The 9,574-nt window shown below is 41.5% G+C and overlaps 1 long non-coding RNA gene across 1 annotated transcript; it reads right to left on the bottom strand.

The window, feature by feature from the left end:
- Positions 1-426: 426 nt before the first annotated feature.
- LOC309665368 lies at positions 427-9,561 on the bottom strand. Its single transcript, XR_014266359.1, has 2 exons — positions 9,300-9,561; positions 427-819 (listed from the first exon to the last, which is right to left on the bottom strand). It is a non-coding gene; the product is annotated as an uncharacterized lncRNA (long non-coding RNA).
- Between the last annotated feature and the right edge of the window lie 13 nt (positions 9,562-9,574).

Raw genomic sequence — 9,574 nt, 5'->3', positions numbered from 1 at the left:
CTAATTGTGAGAGAATGAGTTTCTGTTGTTTCTAATCCAGTACGTTTGTGGTAATTTGTTACGGTAGCCACAGGAAACTAATATAGCGAGTGTCTGGTCAGATGTGGGATGGGATACAGAAGAGTGGCCAAGGAAGGTTCCCTGAGAAGATGCTGTGTGAAAGAGGCCCTTAAGGGGCAAGCTACATGGATACCTGAGGAAACAGTGAAAGCCCCAAGGCTGTTGTGTGTCTGGTGAATTGAGGAAAGTCAAGGAGGCCGGTGTGGCAGGAGAGAGAGTGAGGGGGAAAGTAGGAGGAAACGAGGCCATAGATGGGCGTGGGAAGACTAGGTAGGGTTTTTAGACCATTTAAGGACCTTGGCAAATAAATGAGAACCTCTTAGGGGAGTTTTGAGTAAGGAATGACTTGATCTCAGATTTTTAAAAAAATAAATTTATTTATTTGTTTGTTTATTTTGGGCTGCGTTGTGTCTTCATTGCTGCGCGCAGGCTTTCTTTAGTTGCGACGAGCGGGGGCTACTCTTTGTCGTGGTGCACAGGCTTCTCATTGCGGTAGCTTCTTGTTGCGGAGCACGGGCTCTAGGCACACAGGCTTCAGTAGTTGTGGCACATGGGCTTCAGTAGTTGTGGCACATGGGCTTCAGTAGTTGTGGCTCGTGGGCTCTAGAGCACAGGCTCAGTAGTTGTGGCGCATGGGCTTAGCTGCTCTGCGGCATGTGGGATCTTCCTGGACCAGGGCTCAAACCCGTGTCCCCTGCATTGGCAGGCGGATTCTTAACCACTGCACCATCAGGGAAGTCCTTAGATTTTTAAATGATCCTGTTCAGGCACAAGATAATCATTGTAAAATGTAATCAATGAATACAAAATATTTTTGTAAGTTATGTTTAATTTCAATTAGGCCTTTGTCCATCTTACAGCTTACAGGAAATTCAGAAGTTAGAAGACACCATGAGGAAATAATAAGGTAAATCCAGAATATGGAACAACTGACTCCAACTTTTCAAAAACTAAAGCCAAAAAAGGGGCAGGGGGAAGTGGGAGAAATGTAAATACGAATTTAAGAAACTAAAGATGGATAATACTAATTAAGACATGTGAACCTTGATTGGAACTTGGTGTGGTAGAACGTCTGCGAAGACCTTCTCCAACAATCCCTCCTATCCCCATGTCCACGTGCTGCTCTTCCCACTGAGGAGTGGAATCCATTTCCCCTCCACTGGAATCTGGTTTTGACCCTGTGACTTGCACTGACCAATTCAATGCAGTGGAAGGAAAGCTGTATGGCTCTGGTGCCTGGGCCTTAAGAGGCCTTGTGGCTTCCATTTTCACTCTCTTGGAACCCAGCTGATATGAGATCCAGCCTGAGCCACCAGTTAACAGAATGAAGCTCTTCTGGATCCTTCAGTCCCAGAGGAGCTGCCTCAGTCAATACCATATGGAACAAAGATGAGCTGTCGCCACCGAAACCACTCCATGCAATTACGCCACTGGAGAAAGTGAAGATACTCTTTATGAACTGATATATTTATAAACATTTCCAGGATATTTTGCTAAGTTAAAAAAGCAAGGTGCCGAAGAGAGGACATAGTATGCTATCTTTGGTGTTTGTATTTGCATGAAAAATGCTGGAAGAATATATAAGACGATAATATAAGTGGTTACTTATAGGTAACATGAATATTCAGCAAATATACACCAGGATGGCTGTGCTGTGTAAACTACAGAAATACTTCTGTCCTAGTTGGTAAATGGCCACTCTCCAAGCCCCTGAATTCCGTCCATCTCTGCTCTCATCCTGGGATACCTGATTGCGCCATGATCCAACAAATAGTTACCCCTGGCAGGGAAGGGGTCTGCCAGGCCAGCAGATAATGAGGTGGATGGTAACAGGGGTGGTGCAAGGGAGACTTTGCAAACTAGACCTTTTAATATCTTTTTGATTTCTGAACCAAGTGGATGTTTTACCTAGTTAATAAAATATATTTTAAAAACAAAAGCAGTGCTACCGCAATTCTCTGTCACAGTACCTTGTTTTATGGATTTCAGATCATCAATTTCTGTCTTGCTGGTTTACCCTAAAAGGTCAGCACTATGACAGTACATATCCTGCCTGTCTGTTGTGTTCACTTCTGTATCCCCAGCACCTAGAACCAAACTGGTAGAAATATTTGTTGAATGAATGCAGGATGTATATTATGATGAAAAAGCATACTGAACAAAAGCCACAGAATGCAGTGAAGGCAGTGCTCAGAGGAAAATTTATAGTTGTAAAAGCCTGCATTAAAAAAGAAGGAAGAAATCAATAACCTAACTTTACACGTTGATGAACTAAAAAAGAAAGAAAGAATAAAGAAAAAAAAGAGAGCAAACTAAACCCAAAGCTAGCAGAAGGAAGGAAATAATAAAGATTAAAGTAGAGGTAAATAGGGAATTCCCTGGCAGTCCAGTGGTTAGGACTCTGCGCTTTCATTGCTGAGGGCGTGGGTTCAATCCCTGCTCAGGGATCCTGCAAGCTGCACAGCACTGCCAAAAAAAGAAAAAGAAAAGAAAAAAAGGAAAAAGAAAGAAAGAAAATATGGCAAATGAGGCTATCTTAAAATTTATATTTAAAAAAGTAGAGGTAAATAAAACAGAATAGAAAAGCAATAGAGTCCATGGAAGGTATAAGTTGATTATTTGAAAAGATTAATAAAATTAACAAGGCTTTAGCTAGACTGACAAAAAAAAGAGGAAGAAGATATAAATCACTAAAAAATCAGAAATTAGAGGCATTACTACTGACCTAACAGAAATAAAAAGAAGATAATACTATGAACAGCTGCACAACAACAAACAAAATAATTTAAAGGAAATGGACAAATTCCTAGAAACACACAAATTACCTAAAGTGACACAGTAAGGAAAAGTCCAAGAATGGACTCTCCTGGTGAATTCTACCAAATATTTAAGGAAGAATGAATAGCAATCCTACTTAAACTCTTCCAACAAATTGAAGACAACACTTCCTAACTCATTCTATGAGGCCAGCATTACACTGATACTAAAGCCAAAGATATCACAAGAAAATTCAACCAAAATCCCTTATGAATATAGACGCAAAAATCCTCAACTAAATACTAGCAAATAAAATCCAACAGTATTTTTTTTTTTTTCTTTTTGCCACGCTGGGCCTTCATTGCTGAGCGCAGGCTTTTCTCTAGTTGTGGCGAGCGGCAGGAAGGGGGCGGGGGGGGATCTACTCTTCGTTGAGGTGCACGGGCTTCTCACTGCAGTGCTTTCTCTTGTTGCAGAGCACGGGCTCTTGGCACGTGGGCTTCAGTAGTTGTGGCTCGCAGGCTCTAGAGCACAGGCTCAGTAGCTGTGGCGCATGGGCTTAGTTGCTCTGCGGAATGTGGGCTCTTCTCAGACCAGGGCTCAAACCCGTGTCCCCTGCATTGGCAGGTGGATTCTCAACCACTGCACCACCAGGGAGTTCCCCCAACAGTATGTTATGAGGATTATACATCATGACCAAATGGGATTTATCCCATGAATGCAGGGGTGAGTCAACATAAGAAAATCAATCACAGTGTGTGTGTGTGAAAAAAAAAAAAAAAAGAAAATCAATCAATGTAATGTATCACATTAACAGAATAAAGGGGGGAAATAAACATGATTTTCTCAATTGATGCAGAAAAGGCACTTAAAATCCAACACTGTTTCATCACAAAAAACACTCAGAAAACTAGTTAAAGAAAGTAAATTCCTTCACATGATAAAGGACATCTGTGAAAATCCCACAGCAAACACCGTACTTAATGATGAAAGACTGAATGCTTTCCCCCTAAGATCAGGAATAAGACAAGGATGTCTATTTTCACCCTTGCAATTCAAGATTGTACTGGATGTTCAAGCCAGGTCCATTAGACAAGAAAAAGAAACAGAAGGCATCCAAACTGGAAAGGAAGAAACACTATCTCTATTTACAGATGACACAATCCTAGATATGGAAACAATCCCAAAGAATCCAAAAGAAAGCTACTAGAGCTAATAAATGAATTCAGTGAAGTTGTAGGACACAATATCAATACACAAAAATCAATACACCAGTAATGAACAATCAGAAAAAAGAAATAAAGAGAGCAATTCTACTTACAAATGCATCCCCCCAAAAATCTAAGAAAAATTTAACCAAGGTAAAAGACTTGTACACTGAAAACTAAAAACATTGCTGAAAGAAATTAAAGAAGACAAATAAATGGAAAGACATCCCATGTGCTTGGACGGGAAGACTTACTGTTGTTAAGATGTTGTTACTGAACCAAACCAGGTTTGTTTGCTGGACAAGCAGCAAGCCAAACTCAGAGACTCGGAGGTTTGCAGCAGAGAAAGTGTTTATTCACAGGGCAGCCAAGTGAGGAGATGGGAGAACAAATCTCAAGTCTACCGTTCCAAAGACATAGGGCTTGGGATATTTACGGCATAAAGCTGAAGCATGCGGAGTGTGGGGAAAGGTGATTGGAAATAAGAAGGTGAGATAATCATCATTCTGCACAGGTGCAACTAAGCTACAGGCTTCATCATGGGACACATTCAGAAAAAGGCAGTGTTGGCATGTTCTGAGGGTAGAATTTTTGGCCCTCTGATGTCAAAAGGTCTTCAAGTGGACACTTGCTTGGTAGTCTTAACCAGTCTTAACGAGCTCAAACTGGACATAGCTGACTTCAAGTTCCTGAAAAACAACTTGGGCAAACATTTTATTGTTTAGGCTGCACGACACTTGGAGGACATTGATTGATTGATTTGATTTAGGCTGCACCGGGTCTTAGTTGTGGCAGGTGGGATCTTCCTTGAGACATGTGGGATCTTTAGTTGTGGCATGCATGCAGATCTAGTTCCCCGACTAGGGATCGAACCCAGGCCCCCTGCATTGGGAGCACAGAGTCTTACCCACTGGACCACCAGGGAATTCCCAGAATTTTTTTACAGGAACAATTAAAGCGAGCTTGATCAGTGAAGGCAGGTTACAAGTTTAATGGATCTAACTGATGATTACCCTTGGTTTCAATGTCAATACTACCCAAAGAGATCTACAGATTCAACACAATCCCTATCAGAATTCTAACAGTCTTTTTTGCAGCAGTGGAAAAGCCAATCCTCAAATTTATATGGACTTGTAAGGGGCTCCAAATAGCCAAAATAATCTTGAAAAAGAAAAACAAAGCTGGAGAAATCACATTTCTGGATTTCAAAACTTACTACAAAGTTACAGTAATCAAAACAGTGTGGTACTGGCATAAAGAGAGCATACAGACCAATGGAACAGAATTGAGGATACAGAAATAAACCCAACATATATGGTCCATTGATTTTCAAAAGAGTGCCCAGTCCATTCCATGGGGCAAGAATCATCTCTTCAACAGATAGTATGGGGATCACTGGAGTTCCACATGGAAAAAGATGAAGCTGGACTCATACCACATATCATATACAAAAATTAACTCAAAATGGATAAACAACCTAAATATAAAATCTAAAACCATAAAACTCTTAGAAGAAACATAAGGGGAAATCTTCATGATCTTGGATTTAGCAATGGATTCTTGGCTATGACACATAACACACTAAGCAACAACAACAACAAATATGGATAAAATGGACTTCAAAATTTAAAACTTTTATTCATTAAAGAACATTATAAAGGGGACTTCACTGGTGGTCCAACGGTTAACACTCTGCGCTCCCAATGCAGGGGGCCCGGGTTTGATCCCTGGTCAGGGAACTAGATCCCACATGCCACAGCTAAAAGATCCACATTCCACAATGAACATCTCACGTGCTGCAACTAAGACCCGGCACAGCCAAATAAATAAATAAATATATATATATATATATTTTTTAATGAAGAACATTATAAAGAAAGTAAAAGACAACCTACAGAATGGGAGACAATATCTGCAACTCACATATCTGATAAGGGATTAATATATAAAGAACTCCTCCAACTCAACGAGACAAAAAACCCAATTCAAAAAAGGGCAGGGGACTTCCCTGGTGGCACAGTGGTTAAGAATCCATCTGCCAATGCAGGGGACATGGGTTTGATCCCTGGTCTGGGAAGATCCTACATGCCTCGGAGCAACTAAGCCCGTGAGCCACAACTACTAAGCCTGCATGCCACAGCTACTGAAGCCCACGCTCCTAGAGCCCATGCTCCACAACAAGAGAAGCCACCACAATGAGAAGCTCACGCACCGCAACGAAGAGTAGCCCCCGCTCGCCACAACCAGAGAAAGCCCACGCGCAGCAAGGAAGACCCAATGTAGCCAAAAAATAAATGAATGAATGAATAAAAAAAATTAAAAACAAAAAAGAGCAAATGACTCAAATAAATTTTTCTCCAAAGAAGATATATAAATGGCAAATAAGCACATAAAAAAATGCTTGACATCATTAGTCATTAAGGAAATGCAAAACAAGACAACAATGAGATCGCCTCACACTAAGATGGCTATAATACAACTTTTAAAAGAAAATAAGAAGAGGATGTGGAGAAATTGGAAATGTCATGCATTGCTGGTGGGAATGTAAAATGGTGCAGCCACTATGGGAAACAGTTTAGCACTTCCTCAGAAAGCTAGACGTAGAATTACCATATGACCAACCACTTACACTCCTAGGAAATACACAAAAGAATTGTAAACAAGTACTCGAAGGATACTTGTAAGCCAATGATCATTGCAGTGAAACCACGAAGGACCCTGCGGGACCTTCCCAGGGACAGACCCCAGTGTCCCCTGCCTCTTTTTTTTTTCATATTTAATTTTATTTATTTGGTTGCACCGGGTCTTAGTTGCGGCAGGCAGGCTCCTTTAGTTGCGGCACATGAGCTCCTTAGTTGTGGCATGCGAACTCTTAGTTGCAGCATGCATGTGGGATCTATTTCCCTGATCAGGGATAGAACCCAGGCCCCCTGCATTGGGAGTGTGGAGACTTAACCACTGTGCCACCAGAGAAGTCCCTCCCCTGCCTCTTGTTTGTAGAAAAGCTTTAGCCTCCTAGGCCTGCCCCATGTTCCAAAGAGCAAATTTAATCAGAGAAGTGAGAAAATGCAGAAACAAAGGAAAACAGTCAAACAAGACCAAATAATAATAGTTTAGGCATAAAACAAAGGCAAGAACCTTTAGTTCCTCCTCAAGGGCCACAGATAATACTCTGAACAATCTCCTTGTTTTGCAGATACGAAAACCCCCACTAGGTGGAAGAAGTTAACTGCATGCTGACCACAAGCACATAGACTTCAGACCAGTTGGAACCAGGTTGATGTTGCTGACTCCCGAAATACCACCTAGTTACTCCACCACCAACCAATCAGAAGAAGGTCCACGAGCTGACCAGGCACCCTGTAACCCTCTCCCCTACTGTTGCCTTTAAAAACCCTTTCCTGAAAGCCACTGAGTTCTGGTCTTTTGAGCATGAGCTGCCTTTTCTCCTTGCTTGCCTTTGCAATAAATACTGTATTCTCTTTCACAACCCAGTGTCAACCCAGTTTTGCTGCCAGTCAGGTGAGCGGACCCAAGTTTGGTTCAGTAACAGTAGCACTATTCACAAAAGCCAAAAGGGGGAAATGACCCACGCGTCCATCAACAGATGAATGGATAGGCAAGGTGCAGTATAGCGCTATAATGGAATATTATTCAGCCATGAAAAGGAAGGACATTCTGACCCACGCTACAGCATAGATGAACCTTGAAAACATGCTAAGTGAAGTAAGCAAGATATAAAAGGACAGATAAGTACTGTATGATTTCACTTATATGAGGTAGGTGGAGTCATCAAATTTATAGAGACAGAAAGTATAATAGAGGTTACTAAGAAAGAAGAGGGGAGGGGAATGGGACGTTATCACTTAATGGTTACAGAGTTCTCATTGGAGTGGTAAAATAGATAGTGGTTATGGTTGCACAACATTGTGAATGTGATTAATGCTGCTAAATTGTCCTTTAAAATTACAAAATTTTTTTCTTTTATATATTTTACCACAGTAAAAAGAGAAAGGAAAATAAAATACTGAAGTTTGTTCCTTGGTTCCTTCACTTTCTGTCTCCAGATCCTTATCCCACATATCAGACCAATTTTGTTCATACAAGCACTTATACTTCCTACATAAAAAACAAAAAAGAAAAAAACACCTCCTACTTTGCCTTTCCCTTTTAGAAATTTAGAAATCGCTCTAAGTCTATCACACCTGTGAGCAGGTGGCAAAGTCCTCAGTTTGAATTTCAGCCCAGATTCAGACACTTGTGTCCTCTATGGAGCTTTCATGGTCAGATCCCTATGGTCAGATTGCTGGCCTTTGTCACCCCAGTATTCCTGGCTATGCCACATGACACAGCCCTTGTCTTCAAGTTTTGGGGAATAAACACCGAAGAACAATTCAAGACAGTGTGGAACAGCGTTTCCCTAATGTCAGTCATTTGGATGCCACCTTCCCATACTACTATCTAGTTAATATAGCCTTAAAATGGAATATTTTATTACAAAAGAAAACTTTTTAAATTATATTCTTTTTTTTTTTAAGATTTTTTTGATGTGGACCATTTTTAGTCTTTATTGAATTTGTTACAATACTGCTTCTGTTTTATGTTTTGCTTTTTTTTTTTTTTTTGTCCGAGGCATGTGGGAATCTTAGCTCCCTGACCAGGGATCGAACCGGCACCCACTGCACTGCAAGGCGAAGTCTTAACCACTGGACCACCAGGTAAGTCCCCCCAAAGAAAACTTTTTATTACTGTAAATCAGAAAACCAGTATCACTTGCCATAAATATCAAAGATAAACTGTCACAAATCAGGAAGACAAAGTAATTTAAGTTCTACCTATATTATTATCCACCAAAACTTTTCAGCCTAATTTCTTATCTTTGTCAAAAAAGGGAAAGAAGAAAAAGTGGAGCTAAAGATACACTAGCACAAAATGAGGCTTTCTCCTTGCTGTAATGAAGACAGAAGAACTGCAAGGGCTTTCTCAGTATGTGATTGACTACAATTTACCATATTTCATCAAATCTGACCGTTTTCCCCCCACATTTTGAAATACAGCAGCATCTTACGATCGAGGTGTCATAGTAACAGTTTTTTCTTTTTCAGCAGTAAGTAAAATAACCTCTGAAAGCAGATGACCATTTGTATTCGATGAAATGGCATGATACACCGTCCATGCACACCACGTGAATGCCCCCGCGATCCCGTTGCCCACTTTGGGAAACCGTTGTGTCGGCGCTGGGGCCTCCTGGTTCTCATTCCCCCGGGCCACTACCTGCTGCGCCTCGAGCGCGCATTGCTGATCAAGGTTCCTTTCTGTCTGGCAGCACAGACTAGGTCAGCTCTCCATCAGAGGACTCCTGAGAGCCCACTGCAAGAAACACTACTTAGCAACGTGCAGACCCCCTTTTCAGACCCGTCACGCAACCCGGTAGGGACCGGCCGGAGGACTCTCAGCCGCAGCCTCGGCGCCTGCACCTCTCCCCCAAGAACGCGCCAGGAGCAACGCGGCCGCAACTCTGTGACGTCAAGACCCCGCTCACGAGTTAG

Source organism: Balaenoptera physalus (genome assembly GCF_965194825.1).
Source record: "Balaenoptera physalus genome assembly, chromosome: 8".
Lineage (NCBI taxonomy): Eukaryota > Metazoa > Chordata > Mammalia > Artiodactyla > Balaenopteridae > Balaenoptera > Balaenoptera physalus.
Note: the sequence above shows the minus strand (reverse complement) of the source record. Positions and strands in the feature narration are given on the sequence as shown.